The following is a 22874-nucleotide window of genomic DNA, read 5'->3' on the forward strand; positions in this document are numbered from 1 at the left end:
ACAGCAAGCAGTGATAGTGCCCATGAAGGGCACCTTGTTGGGCCCGCCCCTTTCACGGTTATCGCTTCTCGGCCTTTTGGCTAAGATCAAGTGTAGTATCTGTTCTTATCAGTTTAATATCTGATACGTCCCCTATCTGGGGACCATATATTAAATGGATTTTTGAGAACGGGGGCCGATTTCGAAGCTTGCTTCCGTCGCCCTATGCATTGACCCGATATGGCAGTATCTTCGGGTACAGTGCACCACCCCCTTACAGGGTTAAAAAGAAAGATTCCTACTTTCATTGCTACCTGCTTGCTGGCTAGCCAGCTAGCCAGCCCTGTGGGCCTTGCTGCTGCTGCAGCCAAAAAACAAAAGGTGGTGCTGCTGCTGCTTCTGCTGATGCTTCTGCTGCTTCTGCTTCTGCTTGTGTCTGGCCGCTGTTGGAGCGTCCAGGCACAGGACTTCTGCTGCTGCTGACTAAATGGCCTCCTTAATTGGATCATTTGAGTAGCCAGCACACCTGTGCAGGTAGGGCATGACATGATAGGCAGCTGCCTTGATAGCGGGTGGGTGCTGAATGTTCCTAATTGACAAAATAAGATTAATGCTTATGAAGAAATATAAAATCTCATCCCTTCCCCAATATCGCGCCACACCCCTACCCCTTAATTCCCTGGTTGAACTTGATGGACATATGTCTTTTTTCGACCGTACTAACTATGTAACTATGTAACATAACATGGGGGGGGGGGGGGGGTCTCCTGGCTGTTCACACAGGTGTGTCATTGCTGTACATTGACCATGCATTGCTTCTGTGGTATTGCAAAGGCAAAGACAAATGCTTCCAGCCATCCATTGCACTAATGGATTGGTCATCAGCTGGCTGTCTATGTCCCGCATCAATATAGACCAAAGTACAGAGGGTTAGGCTATGCTATTGTGCACCTACCTGATGCATCAGAAGGTGCGAGGCCCTTGCTAAATTCTGTGCACAGACTTTGAGATCTATACTTTAGACTGTATCTAAACCTGCTCCAACATGGACTGACATTCTGGCCTACTTTCAGCCGATGCGACTTGTCTGTCGCTGAACAGTCGCTTTTTATGTATTCAGCACCTATGTATAATGTTGTAAAAATGCTCTAGAAGCTAAAGTCGCAGAAATGTCACACATATTTGGCCTGCAACTTTCTGTGCGACAAATTCAGACAGGAAAAATCAGTATAAATCCTTAGAAAATTATCCCCCAGTGTCTCCATCTGCTGGCGGTATTGAATAAGCATTGCTGCACTGATGGGGTATGCATTAGACGAAAAAAAAGAAGAAAAAGAAGAATAATACGCCCAGAAAAGAGGCGAAAAGGAGAAAAACGTAAAAAAACGTGAAAAAAAAGTAAGAGGAAGAGAAGGGAAAAAAAGGTGGAAATGGGTTTAAAAGTGATTTCGGCGGAGAAATATATATATATATATATATATATATATATATATATATACGCGCACACACACACATATATATAAACGTATTCTCCGTTGAGATATTGCAGCCGCTGCTGTGTCCAGGCCCAGGAGCCTTAGCACTGTGCTGTGATGTCACTCAATACCACTGACATCACTAGGTGTAAACAACATCTCTCCTTTGCTGTGTATGTGACTATGGAGCTGTTTGGTGATGTCGTCTATTATGGCCTTCATAGAAGCAACAGGAGATTGTTGCATCCATCTAGAACCCTCAGAACTACAGTGCTATGATGTCACTGACTTCCACAGGCCTTGCAGAGTGTAAACAACAACAACCCAGCTTTGTTGTGTATGTAACCATAGGGATTTGTGATGTCACCTAGAACCTTCACAGCAGCGACAGCTTTATGAGGAGCATCAGCACTGCTCTGCCTGAGCAGAACCATCACCGCCATAGGTTGTCAAATAACCCGGATTTAACCCACACAGGTAAGTCCAATGGGGTGCAGGCATGTCCTCTATGCTTACAGCTTCCCGTGGGTGTTGGTTTGATACCGTTTGGGGACAGCCAAGGAGGCATCTGCAGGCAACAAAGGTAGGTGTGTGCTTGTGTGTGTGTTTCCTATGCAGATCCTAAGCCCAGTGTCACATGCAAGTAGGAGGAGTAAGAAGGGTTCCTGGCAAATCCGGGTTATGGATTGCATTTAAAAAGGCCCCGTGGGAGTGCAATGGGCCCCTGTCTTGCTGCTTAGCAATAATGGTATGGGTTTAGGTTCTGCTGTGTGTACTGGTGGTTGACTGCCCCCCAGCCCAGAGTGTGCATGGAAAATTGTCTGGCAGCCTCCCTGACAGCAAGCAGTGATAGTGCCCATGAAGGGCACCTTGTTGGGCCCGCCCCTTTCACGGTTATCGCTTCTCGGCCTTTTGGCTAAGATCAAGTGTAGTATCTGTTCTTATCAGTTTAATATCTGATACGTCCCCTATCTGGGGACCATATATTAAATGGATTTTTGAGAACGGGGGCCGATTTCGAAGCTTGCTTCCGTCGCCCTATGCATTGACCCGATATGGCAGTATCTTCGGGTACAGTGCACCACCCCCTTACAGGGTTAAAAAGAAAGATTCCTACTTTCATTGCTACCTGCTTGCTGGCTAGCCAGCTAGCCAGCCCTGTGGGCCTTGCTGCTGCTGCAGCCAAAAAACAAAAGGTGGTGCTGCTGCTGCTTCTGCTGCTTCTGCTTCTGCTTGTGTCTGGCCGCTGTTGGAGCGTCCAGGCACAGGACTTCTGCTGCTGCTGACTAAATGGCCTCCTTAATTGGATCATTTGAGTAGCCAGCACACCTGTGCAGGTAGGGCATGACATGATAGGCAGCTGCCTTGATAGCGGGTGGGTGCTGAATGTTCCTAATTGACAAAATAAGATTAATGCTTATGAAGAAATATAAAATCTCATCCCTTCCCCAATATCGCGCCACACCCCTACCCCTTAATTCCCTGGTTGAACTTGATGGACATATGTCTTTTTTCGACCGTACTAACTATGTAACTATGTAACATAACATGGGGGGGGGGGGGGGGGTCTCCTGGCTGTTCACACAGGTGTGTCATTGCTGTACATTGACCATGCATTGCTTCTGTGGTATTGCAAAGGCAAAGACAAATGCTTCCAGCCATCCATTGCACTAATGGATTGGTCATCAGCTGGCTGTCTATGTCCCGCATCAATATAGACCAAAGTACAGAGGGTTAGGCTATGCTATTGTGCACCTACCTGATGCATCAGAAGGTGCGAGGCCCTTGCTAAATTCTGTGCACAGACTTTGAGATCTATACTTTAGACTGTATCTAAACCTGCTCCAACATGGACTGCCATTCTGGCCTACTTTCAGCCGATGCGACTTGTCTGTCGCTGAACAGTCGCTTTTTATGTATTCAGCACCTATGTATAATGTTGTAAAAATGCTCTAGAAGCTAAAGTCGCAGAAATGTCACACATATTTGGCCTGCAACTTTCTGTGCGACAAATTCAGACAGGAAAAATCAGTATAAATCCTTAGAAAATTATGCCCCAGTGTCTCCATCTGCTGGCGGTATTGAATAAGCATTGCTGCACTGATGGGGTATGCATTAGACGAAAAAAAAGAAGAAAAAGAAGAATAATACGCCCAGAAAAGAGGCGAAAAGGAGAAAAATGTAAAAAAACGTGAAAAAAAAGTAAGAGGAAGAGAAGGGAAAAAAAGGTGGAAATGGGTTTAAAAGTGATTTCGGCGGAGAAATATATATATATATATATATATATATATATATATATATATATATACGCGCACACACACACATATATATAAACGTATTCTCCGTTGAGATATTGCAGCCGCTGCTGTGTCCAGGCCCAGGTGCCTTAGCACTGTGCTGTGATGTCACTCAATACCACTGACATCACTAGGTGTAAACAACATCTCTCCTTTGCTGTGTATGTGACTATGGAGCTGTTTGGTGATGTCGTCTATTATGGCCTTCATAGAAGCAACAGGAGATTGTTGCATCCATCTAGAACCCTCAGAACTACAGTGCTATGATGTCACTCACTTCCACAGGCCTTGCAGAGTGTAAACAACAACAACCCAGCTTTGTTGTGTATGTAACCATAGGGATTTGTGATGTCACCTAGAACCTTCACAGCAGCGACAGCTTTATGAGGAGCATCAGCACTGCTCTGCCTGAGCAGAACCATCACCGCCATAGGTTGTCAAATAACCCGGATTTAACCCACACAGGTAAGTCCAATGGGGTGCAGGCATGTCCTCTATGCTTACAGCTTCCCGTGGGTGTTGGTTTGATACCGTTTGGGGACAGCCAAGGAGGCATCTGCAGGCAACAAAGGTAGGTGTGTGCTTGTGTGTGTGTTTCCTATCCAGATCCTAAGCCCAGTGTCACATGCAAGTAGGAGGAGTAAGAAGGGTTCCTGGCAAATCCGGGTTATGGATTGCATTTAAAAAGGCCCCGTGGGAGTGCAATGGGCCCCTGTCTTGCTGCTTAGCAATAATGGTATGGGTTTAGGTTCTGCTGTGTGTACTGGTGGTTGACTGCCCCCAGCCCAGAGTGTGCATGGAAAATTGTCTGGCAGCCTCCCTGACAGCAAGCAGTGATAGTGCCCATGAAGGGCACCTTGTTGGGCCCGCCCCTTTCACGGTTATCGCTTCTCGGCCTTTTGGCTAAGATCAAGTGTAGTATCTGTTCTTATCAGTTTAATATCTGATACGTCCCCTATCTGGGGACCATATATTAAATGGATTTTTGAGAACGGGGGCCGATTTCGAAGCTTGCTTCCGTCGCCCTATGCATTGACCCGATATGGCAGTATCTTCGGGTACAGTGCACCACCCCCTTACAGGGTTAAAAAGAAAGATTCCTACTTTCATTGCTACCTGCTTGCTGGCTAGCCAGCTAGCCAGCCCTGTGGGCCTTGCTGCTGCTGCAGCCAAAAAACAAAAGGTGGTGCTGCTGCTGCTTCTGCTGCTTCTGCTTCTGCTTGTGTCTGGCCGCTGTTGGAGCGTCCAGGCACAGGACTTCTGCTGCTGCTGACTAAATGGCCTCCTTAATTGGATCATTTGAGTAGCCAGCACACCTGTGCAGGTAGGGCATGACATGATAGGCAGCTGCCTTGATAGCGGGTGGGTGCTGAATGTTCCTAATTGACAAAATAAGATTAATGCTTATGAAGAAATATAAAATCTCATCCCTTCCCCAATATCGCGCCACACCCCTACCCCTTAATTCCCTGGTTGAACTTGATGGACATATGTCTTTTTTCGACCGTACTAACTATGTAACTATGTAACATAACATGGGGGGGGGGGGGGGGGTCTCCTGGCTGTTCACACAGGTGTGTCATTGCTGTACATTGACCATGCATTGCTTCTGTGGTATTGCAAAGGCAAAGACAAATGCTTCCAGCCATCCATTGCACTAATGGATTGGTCATCAGCTGGCTGTCTATGTCCCGCATCAATATAGACCAAAGTACAGAGGGTTAGGCTATGCTATTGTGCACCTACCTGATGCATCAGAAGGTGCGAGGCCCTTGCTAAATTCTGTGCACAGACTTTGAGATCTATACTTTAGACTGTATCTAAACCTGCTCCAACATGGACTGACATTCTGGCCTACTTTCAGCCGATGCGACTTGTCTGTCGCTGAACAGTCGCTTTTTATGTATTCAGCACCTATGTATAATGTTGTAAAAATGCTCTAGAAGCTAAAGTCGCAGAAATGTCACACATATTTGGCCTGCAACTTTCTGTGCGACAAATTCAGACAGGAAAAATCAGTATAAATCCTTAGAAAATTATCCCCCAGTGTCTCCATCTGCTGGCGGTATTGAATAAGCATTGCTGCACTGATGGGGTATGCATTAGACGAAAAAAAAGAAGAAAAAGAAGAATAATACGCCCAGAAAAGAGGCGAAAAGGAGAAAAACGTAAAAAAACGTGAAAAAAAAGTAAGAGGAAGAGAAGGGAAAAAAAGGTGGAAATGGGTTTAAAAGTGATTTCGGCGGAGAAATATATATATATATATATATATATATATATATATATACGCGCACACACACACATATATATAAACGTATTCTCCGTTGAGATATTGCAGCCGCTGCTGTGTCCAGGCCCAGGAGCCTTAGCACTGTGCTGTGATGTCACTCAATACCACTGACATCACTAGGTGTAAACAACATCTCTCCTTTGCTGTGTATGTGACTATGGAGCTGTTTGGTGATGTCGTCTATTATGGCCTTCATAGAAGCAACAGGAGATTGTTGCATCCATCTAGAACCCTCAGAACTACAGTGCTATGATGTCACTGACTTCCACAGGCCTTGCAGAGTGTAAACAACAACAACCCAGCTTTGTTGTGTATGTAACCATAGGGATTTGTGATGTCACCTAGAACCTTCACAGCAGCGACAGCTTTATGAGGAGCATCAGCACTGCTCTGCCTGAGCAGAACCATCACCGCCATAGGTTGTCAAATAACCCGGATTTAACCCACACAGGTAAGTCCAATGGGGTGCAGGCATGTCCTCTATGCTTACAGCTTCCCGTGGGTGTTGGTTTGATACCGTTTGGGGACAGCCAAGGAGGCATCTGCAGGCAACAAAGGTAGGTGTGTGCTTGTGTGTGTGTTTCCTATGCAGATCCTAAGCCCAGTGTCACATGCAAGTAGGAGGAGTAAGAAGGGTTCCTGGCAAATCCGGGTTATGGATTGCATTTAAAAAGGCCCCGTGGGAGTGCAATGGGCCCCTGTCTTGCTGCTTAGCAATAATGGTATGGGTTTAGGTTCTGCTGTGTGTACTGGTGGTTGACTGCCCCCCAGCCCAGAGTGTGCATGGAAAATTGTCTGGCAGCCTCCCTGACAGCAAGCAGTGATAGTGCCCATGAAGGGCACCTTGTTGGGCCCGCCCCTTTCACGGTTATCGCTTCTCGGCCTTTTGGCTAAGATCAAGTGTAGTATCTGTTCTTATCAGTTTAATATCTGATACGTCCCCTATCTGGGGACCATATATTAAATGGATTTTTGAGAACGGGGGCCGATTTCGAAGCTTGCTTCCGTCGCCCTATGCATTGACCCGATATGGCAGTATCTTCGGGTACAGTGCACCACCCCCTTACAGGGTTAAAAAGAAAGATTCCTACTTTCATTGCTACCTGCTTGCTGGCTAGCCAGCTAGCCAGCCCTGTGGGCCTTGCTGCTGCTGCAGCCAAAAAACAAAAGGTGGTGCTGCTGCTGCTTCTGCTGCTTCTGCTTGTGTCTGGCCGCTGTTGGAGCGTCCAGGCACAGGACTTCTGCTGCTGCTGACTAAATGGCCTCCTTAATTGGATCATTTGAGTAGCCAGCACACCTGTGCAGGTAGGGCATGACATGATAGGCAGCTGCCTTGATAGCGGGTGGGTGCTGAATGTTCCTAATTGACAAAATAAGATTAATGCTTATGAAGAAATATAAAATCTCATCCCTTCCCCAATATCGCGCCACACCCCTACCCCTTAATTCCCTGGTTGAACTTGATGGACATATGTCTTTTTTCGACCGTACTAACTATGTAACTATGTAACATAACATGGGGGGGGGGGGTCTCCTGGCTGTTCACACAGGTGTGTCATTGCTGTACATTGACCATGCATTGCTTCTGTGGTATTGCAAAGGCAAAGACAAATGCTTCCAGCCATCCATTGCACTAATGGATTGGTCATCAGCTGGCTGTCTATGTCCCGCATCAATATAGACCAAAGTACAGAGGGTTAGGCTATGCTATTGTGCACCTACCTGATGCATCAGAAGGTGCGAGGCCCTTGCTAAATTCTGTGCACAGACTTTGAGATCTATACTTTAGACTGTATCTAAACCTGCTCCAACATGGACTGACATTCTGGCCTACTTTCAGCCGATGCGACTTGTCTGTCGCTGAACAGTCGCTTTTTATGTATTCAGCACCTATGTATAATGTTGTAAAAATGCTCTAGAAGCTAAAGTCGCAGAAATGTCACACATATTTGGCCTGCAACTTTCTGTGCGACAAATTCAGACAGGAAAAATCAGTATAAATCCTTAGAAAATTATCCCCCAGTGTCTCCATCTGCTGGCGGTATTGAATAAGCATTGCTGCACTGATGGGGTATGCATTAGACGAAAAAAAAGAAGAAAAAGAAGAATAATACGCCCAGAAAAGAGGCGAAAAGGAGAAAAACGTAAAAAAACGTGAAAAAAAAGTAAGAGGAAGAGAAGGGAAAAAAAGGTGGAAATGGGTTTAAAAGTGATTTCGGCGGAGAAATATATATATATATATATATATATATATATATATATACGCGCACACACACACATATATATAAACGTATTCTCCGTTGAGATATTGCAGCCGCTGCTGTGTCCAGGCCCAGGAGCCTTAGCACTGTGCTGTGATGTCACTCAATACCACTGACATCACTAGGTGTAAACAACATCTCTCCTTTGCTGTGTATGTGACTATGGAGCTGTTTGGTGATGTCGTCTATTATGGCCTTCATAGAAGCAACAGGAGATTGTTGCATCCATCTAGAACCCTCAGAACTACAGTGCTATGATGTCACTGACTTCCACAGGCCTTGCAGAGTGTAAACAACAACAACCCAGCTTTGTTGTGTATGTAACCATAGGGATTTGTGATGTCACCTAGAACCTTCACAGCAGCGACAGCTTTATGAGGAGCATCAGCACTGCTCTGCCTGAGCAGAACCATCACCGCCATAGGTTGTCAAATAACCCGGATTTAACCCACACAGGTAAGTCCAATGGGGTGCAGGCATGTCCTCTATGCTTACAGCTTCCCGTGGGTGTTGGTTTGATACCGTTTGGGGACAGCCAAGGAGGCATCTGCAGGCAACAAAGGTAGGTGTGTGCTTGTGTGTGTGTTTCCTATGCAAGATCCTAAGCCCAGTGTCACATGCAAGTAGGAGGAGTAAGAAGGGTTCCTGGCAAATCCGGGTTATGGATTGCATTTAAAAAGGCCCCGTGGGAGTGCAATGGGCCCCTGTCTTGCTGCTTAGCAATAATGGTATGGGTTTAGGTTCTGCTGTGTGTACTGGTGGTTGACTGCCCCCCAGCCCAGAGTGTGCATGGAAAATTGTCTGGCAGCCTCCCTGACAGCAAGCAGTGATAGTGCCCATGAAGGGGACCTTGTTGGGCCCGCCCCTTTCACGGTTATCGCTTCTCGGCCTTTTGGCTAAGATCAAGTGTAGTATCTGTTCTTATCAGTTTAATATCTGATACGTCCCCTATCTGGGGACCATATATTAAATGGATTTTTGAGAACGGGGGCCGATTTCGAAGCTTGCTTCCGTCGCCCTATGCATTGACCCGATATGGCAGTATCTTCGGGTACAGTGCACCACCCCCTTACAGGGTTAAAAAGAAAGATTCCTACTTTCATTGCTACCTGCTTGCTGGCTAGCCAGCTAGCCAGCCCTGTGGGCCTTGCTGCTGCAGCCAAAAAACAAAAGGTGGTGCTGCTGCTGCTGCTTCTGCTGCTTCTGCTTGTGTCTGGCCGCTGTTGGAGCGTCCAGGCACAGGACTTCTGCTGCTGCTGACTAAATGGCCTCCTCAATTGGATCATTTGAGTAGCCAGCACACCTGTGCAGGTAGGGCATGACATGATAGGCAGCTGCCTTGATAGCGGGTGGGTGCTGAATGTTCCTAATTGACAAAATAAGATTAATGCTTATGAAGAAATATAAAATCTCATCCCTTCCCCAATATCGCGCCACACCCCTACCCCTTAATTCCCTGGTTGAACTTGATGGACATATGTCTTTTTTCGACCGTACTAACTATGTAACTATGTAACATAACATGGGGGGGGGGGGGGGGGGTCTCCTGGCTGTTCACACAGGTGTGTCATTGCTGTACATTGACCATGCATTGCTTCTGTGGTATTGCAAAGGCAAAGACAAATGCTTCCAGCCATCCATTGCACTAATGGATTGGTCATCAGCTGGCTGTCTATGTCCCGCATCAATATAGACCAAAGTACAGAGGGTTAGGCTATGCTATTGTGCACCTACCTGATGCATCAGAAGGTGCGAGGCCCTTGCTAAATTCTGTGCACAGACTTTGAGATCTATACTTTAGACTGTATCTAAACCTGCTCCAACATGGACTGACATTCTGGCCTACTTTCAGCCGATGCGACTTGTCTGTCGCTGAACAGTCGCTTTTTATGTATTCAGCACCTATGTATAATGTTGTAAAAATGCTCTAGAAGCTAAAGTCGCAGAAATGTCACACATATTTGGCCTGCAACTTTCTGTGCGACAAATTCAGACAGGAAAAATCAGTATAAATCCTTAGAAAATTATCCCCCAGTGTCTCCATCTGCTGGCGGTATTGAATAAGCATTGCTGCACTGATGGGGTATGCATTAGACGAAAAAAAAGAAGAAAAAGAAGAATAATACGCCCAGAAAAGAGGCGAAAAGGAGAAAAACGTAAAAAAACGTGAAAAAAAAGTAAGAGGAAGAGAAGGGAAAAAAAGGTGGAAATGGGTTTAAAAGTGATTTCGGCGGAGAAATATATATATATATATATATATATATATATATATATATATACGCGCACACACACACATATATATAAACGTATTCTCCGTTGAGATATTGCAGCCGCTGCTGTGTCCAGGCCCAGGAGCCTTAGCACTGTGCTGTGATGTCACTCAATACCACTGACATCACTAGGTGTAAACAACATCTCTCCTTTGCTGTGTATGTGACTATGGAGCTGTTTGGTGATGTCGTCTATTATGGCCTTCATAGAAGCAACAGGAGATTGTTGCATCCATCTAGAACCCTCAGAACTACAGTGCTATGATGTCACTCACTTCCACAGGCCTTGCAGAGTGTAAACAACAACAACCCAGCTTTGTTGTGTATGTAACCATAGGGATTTGTGATGTCACCTAGAACCTTCACAGCAGCGACAGCTTTATGAGGAGCATCAGCACTGCTCTGCCTGAGCAGAACCATCACCGCCATAGGTTGTCAAATAACCCGGATTTAACCCACACAGGTAAGTCCAATGGGGTGCAGGCATGTCCTCTATGCTTACAGCTTCCCGTGGGTGTTGGTTTGATACCGTTTGGGGACAGCCAAGGAGGCATCTGCAGGCAACAAAGGTAGGTGTGTGCTTGTGTGTGTGTTTCCTATGCAGATCCTAAGCCCAGTGTCACATGCAAGTAGGAGGAGTAAGAAGGGTTCCTGGCAAATCCGGGTTATGGATTGCATTTAAAAAGGCCCCGTGGGAGTGCAATGGGCCCCTGTCTTGCTGCTTAGCAATAATGGTATGGGTTTAGGTTCTGCTGTGTGTACTGGTGGTTGACTGCCCCCCAGCCCAGAGTGTGCATGGAAAATTGTCTGGCAGCCTCCCTGACAGCAAGCAGTGATAGTGCCCATGAAGGGCACCTTGTTGGGCCCGCCCCTTTCACGGTTATCGCTTCTCGGCCTTTTGGCTAAGATCAAGTGTAGTATCTGTTCTTATCAGTTTTCATGCTGGTGGGGATGGGTGCTGCATGGAGGATGCAGGTGTACCAGGGCTTTCCGGGGCTGGTTCTGAGGAATCAGCTCGACGGCTGCCCCGATGTGACCTGTTCCCTCCGGGTCTCGCCATGAGGCTGAGAGGGTCTAGAGCCGAGGTACTTTTGTGCCTCGGGGAGTGGTGACCCCGAGGTGCCGAAACTCACTGGGAGAATAGGCTCACTGAGTTGAAGCACGGGCACCATAATCTCTTCACCTTGTGGCACTCACCTCTTGATTCCCGGCCTTCTGGCTAGGATCAGAGAAATTTTTATAGATCCGGCCGGATGTCCGGGCAGTATATCTGCACACATTCACTTATTTATTTATTTTTTGTCTCACTGTGTCACTTTTTGCGTGTTGTGTGTTCACAGGATTTGTCAGGATGCGGTAGCCCTTCTGGGTGTCCCTCCTGGCGGTCTAGGGGAGGTGTGTGTGGCCATTAGGTTCCGCACCTCCCTGCAAACACCCCGGGTACTCCTGCTTCGCAGGGTACCTACCGTAATCGGCTCTGCGGGCAGATACCTTGGCTAACGCCAAGGGGGATGCCGGGAGCATTTGTGGTCTCCTAGTAGCTTCGGCGAAAAGGGACATCGAACCTGGAACCTCGCAGGTACCTTTTGGTCCGGAGGCGAAGGGTAAGGTTTGTTGGGGGGCCTCTCTCCTATCGGAGAAGGGCTTGCGATAGACCGCATCCTTTGTGCACGTTTTTTTAGTGTAACACGTTTGCACTTTTTCTTGCACTTTGGGTGAATCGAAAGCACGTTCCTCGGCTTTAGATAAAAAAAAAAAAAAAAAAAAAAAAAAAAAAAATCTGTTCTTATCAGTTTAATATCTGATACGTCCCCTATCTGGGGACCATATATTAAATGGATTTTTGAGAACGGGGGCCGATTTCGAAGCTTGCTTCCGTCGCCCTATGCATTGACCCGATATGGCAGTATCTTCGGGTACAGTGCACCACCCCCTTACAGGGTTAAAAAGAAAGATTCCTACTTTCATTGCTACCTGCTTGCTGGCTAGCCAGCTAGCCAGCCCTGTGGGCCTTGCTGCTGCAGCCAAAAAACAAAAGGTGGTGCTGCTGCTGCTGCTTCTGCTGCTTCTGCTTGTGTCTGGCCGCTGTTGGAGCGTCCAGGCACAGGACTTCTGCTGCTGCTGACTAAATGGCCTCCTTAATTGGATCATTTGAGTAGCCAGCACACCTGTGCAGGTAGGGCATGACATGATAGGCAGCTGCCTTGATAGCGGGTGGGTGCTGAATGTTCCTAATTGACAAAATAAGATTAATGCTTATGAAGAAATATAAAATCTCATCCCTTCCCCAATATCGCGCCACACCCCTACCCCTTAATTCCCTGGTTGAACTTGATGGACATATGTCTTTTTTCGACCGTACTAACTATGTAACTATGTAACATAACATGGGGGGGGGGGGGGGGGGGTCTCCTGGCTGTTCACACAGGTGTGTCATTGCTGTACATTGACCATGCATTGCTTCTGTGGTATTGCAAAGGCAAAGACAAATGCTTCCAGCCATCCATTGCACTAATGGATTGGTCATCAGCTGGCTGTCTATGTCCCGCATCAATATAGACCAAAGTACAGAGGGTTAGGCTATGCTATTGTGCACCTACCTGATGCATCAGAAGGTGCGAGGCCCTTGCTAAATTCTGTGCACAGACTTTGAGATCTATACTTTAGACTGTATCTAAACCTGCTCCAACATGGACTGACATTCTGGCCTACTTTCAGCCGATGCGACTTGTCTGTCGCTGAACAGTCGCTTTTTATGTATTCAGCACCTATGTATAATGTTGTAAAAATGCTCTAGAAGCTAAAGTCGCAGAAATGTCACACATATTTGGCCTGCAACTTTCTGTGCGACAAATTCAGACAGGAAAAATCAGTATAAATCCTTAGAAAATTATCCCCCAGTGTCTCCATCTGCTGGCGGTATTGAATAAGCATTGCTGCACTGATGGGGTATGCATTAGACGAAAAAAAAGAAGAAAAAGAAGAATAATACGCCCAGAAAAGAGGCGAAAAGGAGAAAAACGTAAAAAAACGTGAAAAAAAAGTAAGAGGAAGAGAAGGGAAAAAAAGGTGGAAATGGGTTTAAAAGTGATTTCGGCGGAGAAATATATATATATATATATATATATATATATATATATACGCGCACACACACACATATATATAAACGTATTCTCCGTTGAGATATTGCAGCCGCTGCTGTGTCCAGGCCCAGGAGCCTTAGCACTGTGCTGTGATGTCACTCAATACCACTGACATCACTAGGTGTAAACAACATCTCTCCTTTGCTGTGTATGTGACTATGGAGCTGTTTGGTGATGTCGTCTATTATGGCCTTCATAGAAGCAACAGGAGATTGTTGCATCCATCTAGAACCCTCAGAACTACAGTGCTATGATGTCACTGACTTCCACAGGCCTTGCAGAGTGTAAACAACAACAACCCAGCTTTGTTGTGTATGTAACCATAGGGATTTGTGATGTCACCTAGAACCTTCACAGCAGCGACAGCTTTATGAGGAGCATCAGCACTGCTCTGCCTGAGCAGAACCATCATCGCCATAGGTTGTCAAATAACCCGGATTTAACCCACACAGGTAAGTCCAATGGGGTGCAGGCATGTCCTCTATGCTTACAGCTTCCCGTGGGTGTTGGTTTGATACCGTTTGGGGACAGCCAAGGAGGCATCTGCAGGCAACAAAGGTAGGTGTGTGCTTGTGTGTGTGTTTCCTATGCAGATCCTAAGCCCAGTGTCACATGCAAGTAGGAGGAGTAAGAAGGGTTCCTGGCAAATCCGGGTTATGGATTGCATTTAAAAAGGCCCCGTGGGAGTGCAATGGGCCCCTGTCTTGCTGCTTAGCAATAATGGTATGGGTTTAGGTTCTGCTGTGTGTACTGGTGGTTGACTGCCCCCCAGCCCAGAGTGTGCATGGAAAATTGTCTGGCAGCCTCCCTGACAGCAAGCAGTGATAGTGCCCATGAAGGGGACCTTGTTGGGCCCGCCCCTTTCACGGTTATCGCTTCTCGGCCTTTTGGCTAAGATCAAGTGTAGTATCTGTTCTTATCAGTTTAATATCTGATACGTCCCCTATCTGGGGACCATATATTAAATGGATTTTTGAGAACGGGGGCCGATTTCGAAGCTTGCTTCCGTCGCCCTATGCATTGACCCGATATGGCAGTATCTTCGGGTACAGTGCACCACCCCCTTACAGGGTTAAAAAGAAAGATTCCTACTTTCATTGCTACCTGCTTGCTGGCTAGCCAGCTAGCCAGCCCTGTGGGCCTTGCTGCTGCAGCCAAAAAACAAAAGGTGGTGCTGCTGCTGCTGCTTCTGCTGCTTCTGCTTGTGTCTGGCCGCTGTTGGAGCGTCCAGGCACAGGACTTCTGCTGCTGCTGACTAAATGGCCTCCTTAATTGGATCATTTGAGTAGCCAGCACACCTGTGCAGGTAGGGCATGACATGATAGGCAGCTGCCTTGATAGCGGGTGGGTGCTGAATGTTCCTAATTGACAAAATAAGATTAATGCTTATGAAGAAATATAAAATCTCATCCCTTCCCCAATATCGCGCCACACCCCTACCCCTTAATTCCCTGGTTGAACTTGATGGACATATGTCTTTTTTCGACCGTACTAACTATGTAACTATGTAACATAACATGGGGGGGGGGGGGGGGTCTCCTGGCTGTTCACACAGGTGTGTCATTGCTGTACATTGACCATGCATTGCTTCTGTGGTATTGCAAAGGCAAAGACAAATGCTTCCAGCCATCCATTGCACTAATGGATTGGTCATCAGCTGGCTGTCTATGTCCCGCATCAATATAGACCAAAGTACAGAGGGTTAGGCTATGCTATTGTGCACCTACCTGATGCATCAGAAGGTGCGAGGCCCTTGCTAAATTCTGTGCACAGACTTTGAGATCTATACTTTAGACTGTATCTAAACCTGCTCCAACATGGACTGACATTCTGGCCTACTTTCAGCCGATGCGACTTGTCTGTCGCTGAACAGTCGCTTTTTATGTATTCAGCACCTATGTATAATGTTGTAAAAATGCTCTAGAAGCTAAAGTCGCAGAAATGTCACACATATTTGGCCTGCAACTTTCTGTGCGACAAATTCAGACAGGAAAAATCAGTATAAATCCTTAGAAAATTATCCCCCAGTGTCTCCATCTGCTGGCGGTATTGAATAAGCATTGCTGCACTGATGGGGTATGCATTAGACGAAAAAAAAGAAGAAAAAGAAGAATAATACGCCCAGAAAAGAGGCGAAAAGGAGAAAAACGTAAAAAAACGTGAAAAAAAAGTAAGAGGAAGAGAAGGGAAAAAAAGGTGGAAATGGGTTTAAAAGTGATTTCGGCGGAGAAATATATATATATATATATATATATATATATATATATATATATATATATAGGCGCACACACACACATATATATAAACGTATTCTCCGTTGAGATATTGCAGCCGCTGCTGTGTCCAGGCCCAGGAGCCTTAGCACTGTGCTGTGATGTCACTCAATACCACTGACATCACTAGGTGTAAACAACATCTCTCCTTTGCTGTGTATGTGACTATGGAGCTGTTTGGTGATGTCGTCTATTATGGCCTTCATAGAAGCAACAGGAGATTGTTGCATCCATCTAGAACCCTCAGAACTACAGTGCTATGATGTCACTGACTTCCACAGGCCTTGCAGAGTGTAAACAACAACAACCCAGCTTTGTTGTGTATGTAACCATAGGGATTTGTGATGTCACCTAGAACCTTCACAGCAGCGACAGCTTTATGAGGAGCATCAGCACTGCTCTGCCTGAGCAGAACCATCACCGCCATAGGTTGTCAAATAACCCGGATTTAACCCACACAGGTAAGTCCAATGGGGTGCAGGCATGTCCTCTATGCTTACAGCTTCCCGTGGGTGTTGGTTTGATACCGTTTGGGGACAGCCAAGGAGGCATCTGCAGGCAACAAAGGTAGGTGTGTGCTTGTGTGTGTGTTTCCTATGCAGATCCTAAGCCCAGTGTCACATGCAAGTAGGAGGAGTAAGAAGGGTTCCTGGCAAATCCGGGTTATGGATTGCATTTAAAAAGGCCCCGTGGGAGTGCAATGGGCCCCTGTCTTGCTGCTTAGCAATAATGGTATGGGTTTAGGTTCTGCTGTGTGTACTGGTGGTTGACTGCCCCCCAGCCCAGAGTGTGCATGGAAAATTGTCTGGCAGCCTCCCTGACAGCAAGCAGTGATAGTGCCCATGAAGGGGACCTTGTTGGGCCCGCCCCTTTCACGGTTATCGCTTCTCGGCCTTTTGGCTCAGATCAAGTGTAAACTTGGTCTGGGTCAGGGGTGCGTGTTTCTCTGCTTGCAGAGGGTTTTTTTCAGGAGGCGATACTGTGGTCTCAGACCGACAGAGAAGATGGCAGCTGGATTCGTTAAGAACACTATTCGGGTGAAGGTGGAGGTTTCTGATGTGGAGAAGAATAAGATCACGTTTGTGGGGCGTCGTTTGGTGGAGGACATGGCCGGGATACCGATGAAGGACGTCTTTTGCTTACAGGAAAGTAAGCGGCAAGGTATATATGATGTGAGTTTCTACACTATTAATGGGTGCCTGTCCTTTTACCAGAGCCTGCGTGAGAATGTGGAAAATACCATTATGAAGAATGTGTCATTTGAGCCTTTGTTTGAGTTGGAGGAGAAACCCCTTTTAGTCCGTGTATACAACCCGTTTATGGATGTGAAGTTGGTGGAAAATTTTTTGAAGCAGTACTGTGAGACTGTCAGAGGAGGGATTGCACAGAAGAGCATATTGGGAGTGTTTAATGCGGAGTATAAGTTTTTGGTGAAGTTGAAGCAAGATGCCAGTGGAATTTACGGAGTGCAGCATCCCCCGGCGAGTTTTTCTATTGCGGGGCAGAGAGGTTATCTTACCTACCCTGGGCAGCCCATGTTCTGCAGAAAGTGCCATATGTTTGGGCATGTGAAGGAGAATTGTGCGGCTGTGAGAGTGTGCAGGAATTGCCAGAAAGAGGGACATGAGGCCAATGCGTGTCCTGAGCCAAAAAAATGCCATGTATGTGGAGAGGCTGGACATGTGATGAGAGAGTGCCCGGAAGAGAGAAAAAGGAGGGAGGAGGAGAAGATCGAAAGACAGAAAGAGGTAGAAAGGAAGCAGGAGGAGGGAAAGAGATACCTGGAAGAGAGAGATAAAATGGAGACAAGTGCTGTGATGGAGGGGACTCCAGTTTTGGAGGGGACTCCAGTTTTGGAGGGGTCTCCAATTTTGGAGGGAAATCCAATTTTGGAGGGAAAGCCCATTTTGGAGGGAAAACCCGTTTTGGCGGGAAAACCTGGACTTAAGCTTATGGAGAGCAAGACTGTGGCTGTGGTGCAGAAGGAGTTGGAGGAAGAGATGGAGAATGAGCCTGTGATTGAAGATTTTACTACCGATTCAGAGAGTGCTGTGTCTTCAGGAAGGCATAGAGGGAAGAAAGTGGCGGATGATTTGTGTCACAGGTATCCAAAAAAAGCGAGAAAGAAAGAATGGGCTGAGAGGAGTGAGGAGACTTCGTTTAGTTCGAGAAACCCTTTCGAACCATTATTTAGATCCGAGGTGGATCAGGAAGGTCATGGACAAGTACCGCTTGGTACCTTAACCCGTAGAACATCGCATTGATTGGTGTTTTCTTTTGTATATAGGTGATTGTTTTGTTGTGTTTTTTTCCTTTGTTTTTTTTCATATGGGGATAGTAGTATGTCTTTTAAAATAATTTCATCTAATGTTAGGGTGTTTAGGAGTAGGGTTAGGAGGGCTGCAATTTTGCAGGAGTTGGCAGGTATGGGGGCTGATGTTATTTGTGTACAAGAGTGTGGGTTGGTGGAAGAGGTAGGGAAGGGGGAGTGGGGATATGGGGATTCTGTGTGGTCTATGTCTTCTGTAAATAGGAATGATGGGGTTGGTGTGTTATTTAAGGATAAGAGGTTCAAGGTAGAGAGCCATACAGTGATTGAAGAGGGAAGGTGTTTGATGGTTAAGGTGGAGGTGGGTGGAGTTAAGGTTCGAATATTTAATGTGTATGCGTCTGTTAAGAAGAATGAGAGGGTGGAGTTGTTTGAGAAGTTAAAGTTGTTTTTGCCGGGGAGAGAGCCTATGGTATGTGTGGGGGATTTCAATTGTGAGATTGAAGGGAGTAAGATCGATGTATCTGGTAGGATGTTGAGGAATGTGGTGAATGATTTGAGGTTGCAAGATGTGGCTAAGTTGTGTAATGTTGATGTGTGTCCGACTTATTTTTCAGATAGGGGAAAGTGTGCTTCAAGATTGGATATGTGTTTTGTGTCAAAAGGAGTGGTGGGTAGGGAGTATATGCAAATGAAGGTATTGTATTCAGATCATGAGTGTGTAAGATGTGATTTGGGGTTTAATGTGGAATGTTTGAGTGGGCGGGGTTTATGGAAATTGAATGTTAGTTTGATGGAGGAGGGAGGGGTGTATGAGAGGTATGTGAAGAAGTATGAGGTTTGGAAGAGGAGGAAAGCTGATTTTGTGGATGTATTGCAGTGGTGGAGTTGGGTGAAGGAGAGAACGCATGTTTTCTTTAAAAGAGAGGGGTATAAGAGAGCTGCGGGAAAGAGAAGAAGGTATGAGTGGCTGCAGAAGAGATTGATCTTTTTGAAAAAATGGAGGAAGAGTGGTGGTTGTGTGGAGAGTGAGATTGAAGAGATTAAGAAGGAAGTAGAGAAGTGGATGTTGGAGAGAGGAAGAGAGATTGTGTATCAGGCTAAGTTGAATAAGTTGGAGAAGGGTGAGAGATGCTCAAGGTTTTTCTTTAAAAGGGTGTCTGGTAAAAGAGAGGAGTTGATAGAGGTGTATGATAAGGATGGTGTGATGGTTAAAGGAAAAAGAGTGTTGAGTGTGGTTGAGGATTTTTATAAGGATTTATATGCTGAGAAGGAGTGTGATATGGGTCTGCAGTCTGAGGTGATTGGGAAGATTGAGAGCAGAGTGCATGACAGGGAGGCAGATAGCCTGGTGAAAGGTGTGGGAGTGAAAGAATTGGAGTTGGTGATTAAAAGTATGGCTAGAAATAAGACACCAGGTGAGGATGGGTTGCCGGTGGAATTTTATGCTAGAATGTGGGAGACGGTTAAAGTGGATTTGGTGGAGATTTATGATTTTGTGTGCAAGAATGGTAGATTGGAGGAAAGTATGAAGAGTGGAGTGGTGGTATTGATCTTTAAAAAAGGGGATAGAAAGGATGTGAGGAATTGGAGACCGATTACGTTATTGAATGTTGATTATAAAATTCTTGCAAAGGTGTTGGCGAATAGAATGAGGGATGTGATTGATCAGGTGATTGGAGAAGAACAAGTATGTGGTGTGCCAAAAAGAAGGATAAGTGAGAATTTGGGTTTGTTGCGTGATGTATTATGGGATTGCTTGGGTAGAGATCAGTGTGTTGGAGTGTTGTCTTTGGATTTTGAGAAAGCTTTTGATAGGTTGTCACATGAGTTTTTATTTAAAGTGTTGGATAGAATGGGTTTTCCGGAAGGTTTTGTTAAAATGATTAGAGTATTGTATGATGGAGTGTATAGTAAAGTATTAATTAATGGCTGGGTTAGTAAGAAAGTGAATGTGTGTTCTGGAGTGAGACAGGGGTGTCCCCTGTCACCCTTGGTCTTTATATGTGCGATAGAGCCTTTGTTGGAGTTGTTGAGAAGGGATAAGTGTATGAGAGGTGTGAGGATTCCTGGGAGTGGTGGGAGAGACTTGAAAGTGTTGGCATATATGGATGATGTTTGTGTGATCTGTGAGTATGTTGGAGCTTTGCAGAGAGCAAAGTTGTTGGCTGGGTTTTTTTGCGGTGCTTCTGGTTTTAGAGTTAATTGGGATAAGAGTGAGTATAAGGTTTTTGGAAGGATGTATGAAGTAGAGGATGTAGGGGTGAAATGTGTAGACGGAGCGATTAAGGTGTTGGGAGTTAAATTTGATGAGAGGCTGGATGGAAGAGAAAGTTGGGAAGAGGTTGGTGTTAGAATAAAGAGGAAGTTGGATTTTTGGAGTATGAGAGAGTTGTCAATGATTGGTAAGATTGTGGTGATCAAGAGTGTGATATTGCCGATCCTGTTGTATGTGGCTTTGGTGTTTCCACCAGGTTATATGACACTGAGAAAGTTGAATAGGATTTTGTTTGTATTTTTCTGGGGGTCGAAAGTGGAGAAGGTGAGAAGAGAGAATGTGATGAAAGAGTGTAGGAATGGAGGAATGAATTTTCCTAATGTTGAAGTGTATCTGGGGATTAATCTATTGTTTGCTGTGAGGAGAAGTATGGGAGAGCAGTGGAAATTTGCATGTATGATGAGGTTTCTAGGAGGGGGTGTGTTATGCAGATTAGGGTGGATGGAGAGAGATCTGAGAAAGCCGTATGCTTTGGTGAGTCCTGGTTGGTATGGGTTTGTTGAGGTGTTCATGAGAAAGTTTGGTTTGATAGGTGTGAGACAGGATGTGTTAAAGGAGAAGAAGAGTATGGTGAAGTGTATTAGGGAGAAGGAAGTTCAGTGTAATATTAATATGGTGAGAGGACAGAATGTGAGTAAAGTGTGGAAGAGTTTGCAGACAGATGGTATGACTAATAGACAGAGAGAGATTGTATGGCAGAGTTTGCATGGTGCATTGCCAGTAAGAGAGGTACAGAAGAGTCGGGGGATTGGAAGGAGTGAGAGATGTCCGAGAGAGGGTTGTGGAGGGAATGAGAGTATTATGCATTTGTTTTGGAATTGTGATAGAGCGCAAGAAGTGTGGAAGGGAATTGGTCCGTTGGCCAAAGAATTGATGGGGGTAAGAAAGTGGTCTTTTGAAATGATTATGTTTGGTCTGGCGGTGGTAGGTGGGAGGAAGGAGAGAATGTTATATGTGTTGTTAGCGATAATTAAGGAGGTATTGTGGGATGTTAGGAATTTGTATATATTTAAGAAGAAGGATGTGTCGGTTGAAGAGTGTATGAGAATGATATTAGATAGATTGCATACTGTATATTTGTGGGATAAGAAGAGATTTGGAGAGGATGATGCGGAGGGGACTTGGAAGTTTTTAAAATGGAGACACGTGGTGAGGGTTTGAGGGTGGTGTGTTGTTATGCTATGTACTTTGTTTTTGGGTGTATTTTGTTATATGTTGATAAAGTAACCTAATGATGAGTTTGATGAATTGTGACTAAGTTCAGTAAATCTGAGAGGCAAACGTGAAGTAAACCTGAACGATTAAGTTTTAATTCAAACCTGAAGGTTTTAAAAAAAAAAAAAAAAAAAAAAAAAATCTGTTCTTATCAGTTTAATATCTGATACGTCCCCTATCTGGGGACCATATATTAAATGGATTTTTGAGAACGGGGGCCGATTTCGAAGCTTGCTTCCGTCGCCCTATGCATTGACCCGATATGGCAGTATCTTCGGGTACAGTGCACCACCCCCTTACAGGGTTAAAAAGAAAGATTCCTACTTTCATTGCTACCTGCTTGCTGGCTAGCCAGCTAGCCAGCCCTGTGGGCCTTGCTGCTGCAGCCAAAAAACAAAAGGTGGTGCTGCTGCTGCTGCTTCTGCTGCTTCTGCTTGTGTCTGGCCGCTGTTGGAGCGTCCAGGCACAGGACTTCTGCTGCTGCTGACTAAATGGCCTCCTTAATTGGATCATTTGAGTAGCCAGCACACCTGTGCAGGTAGGGCATGACATGATAGGCAGCTGCCTTGATAGCGGGTGGGTGCTGAATGTTCCTAATTGACAAAATAAGATTAATGCTTATGAAGAAATATAAAATCTCATCCCTTCCCCAATATCGCGCCACACCCCTACCCCTTAATTCCCTGGTTGAACTTGATGGACATATGTCTTTTTTCGACCGTACTAACTATGTAACTATGTAACATAACATGGGGGGGGGGGGGTCTCCTGGCTGTTCACACAGGTGTGTCATTGCTGTACATTGACCATGCATTGCTTCTGTGGTATTGCAAAGGCAAAGACAAATGCTTCCAGCCATCCATTGCACTAATGGATTGGTCATCAGCTGGCTGTCTATGTCCCGCATCAATATAGACCAAAGTACAGAGGGTTAGGCTATGCTATTGTGCACCTACCTGATGCATCAGAAGGTGCGAGGCCCTTGCTAAATTCTGTGCACAGACTTTGAGATCTATACTTTAGACTGTATCTAAACCTGCTCCAACATGGACTGACATTCTGGCCTACTTTCAGCCGATGCGACTTGTCTGTCGCTGAACAGTCGCTTTTTATGTATTCAGCAC

The 22874-nt window shown here is 45.7% G+C and overlaps 7 non-coding genes and 2 pseudogenes across 7 annotated transcripts; all 9 read left to right on the forward strand.

Moving 5' to 3' along the window:
* The first annotated feature begins 60 nt into the window (after positions 1 to 60).
* LOC130322792 (U2 spliceosomal RNA) lies at positions 61 to 251 on the forward strand. The gene has a single exon (XR_008868235.1). It is a non-coding gene; the product is annotated as a U2 spliceosomal RNA (small nuclear RNA).
* Positions 252 to 2350: 2099 nt separating this feature from the next.
* On the forward strand, positions 2351 to 2541 carry LOC130322793 (U2 spliceosomal RNA). The gene has a single exon (XR_008868236.1). It is a non-coding gene; the product is annotated as a U2 spliceosomal RNA (small nuclear RNA).
* A 2093-nt stretch (positions 2542 to 4634) lies between these two features.
* Positions 4635 to 4825, forward strand: LOC130322794 (U2 spliceosomal RNA). Its single transcript, XR_008868237.1, has one exon. It is a non-coding gene; the product is annotated as a U2 spliceosomal RNA (small nuclear RNA).
* A 2086-nt stretch (positions 4826 to 6911) lies between these two features.
* On the forward strand, positions 6912 to 7102 carry LOC130322795 (U2 spliceosomal RNA). The gene has a single exon (XR_008868238.1). It is a non-coding gene; the product is annotated as a U2 spliceosomal RNA (small nuclear RNA).
* A 2076-nt stretch (positions 7103 to 9178) lies between these two features.
* LOC130322797 (U2 spliceosomal RNA) lies at positions 9179 to 9369 on the forward strand. The gene has a single exon (XR_008868239.1). It is a non-coding gene; the product is annotated as a U2 spliceosomal RNA (small nuclear RNA).
* A 2085-nt stretch (positions 9370 to 11454) lies between these two features.
* LOC130322846 (U2 spliceosomal RNA) lies at positions 11455 to 11614 on the forward strand (annotated as a pseudogene).
* A 692-nt stretch (positions 11615 to 12306) lies between these two features.
* On the forward strand, positions 12307 to 12504 carry LOC130322842 (U2 spliceosomal RNA). Its single transcript, XR_008868276.1, has one exon. It is a non-coding gene; the product is annotated as a U2 spliceosomal RNA (small nuclear RNA).
* Positions 12505 to 14586: 2082 nt separating this feature from the next.
* LOC130322799 (U2 spliceosomal RNA) lies at positions 14587 to 14777 on the forward strand. The gene has a single exon (XR_008868241.1). It is a non-coding gene; the product is annotated as a U2 spliceosomal RNA (small nuclear RNA).
* Positions 14778 to 21836: 7059 nt separating this feature from the next.
* LOC130322838 (U2 spliceosomal RNA) lies at positions 21837 to 22044 on the forward strand (annotated as a pseudogene).
* Positions 22045 to 22874: the final 830 nt, after the last annotated feature.

The sequence above is a fragment of the Hyla sarda genome, unplaced genomic scaffold (genome assembly GCF_029499605.1).
Source record: "Hyla sarda isolate aHylSar1 unplaced genomic scaffold, aHylSar1.hap1 scaffold_238, whole genome shotgun sequence".
Lineage (NCBI taxonomy): Eukaryota > Metazoa > Chordata > Amphibia > Anura > Hylidae > Hyla > Hyla sarda.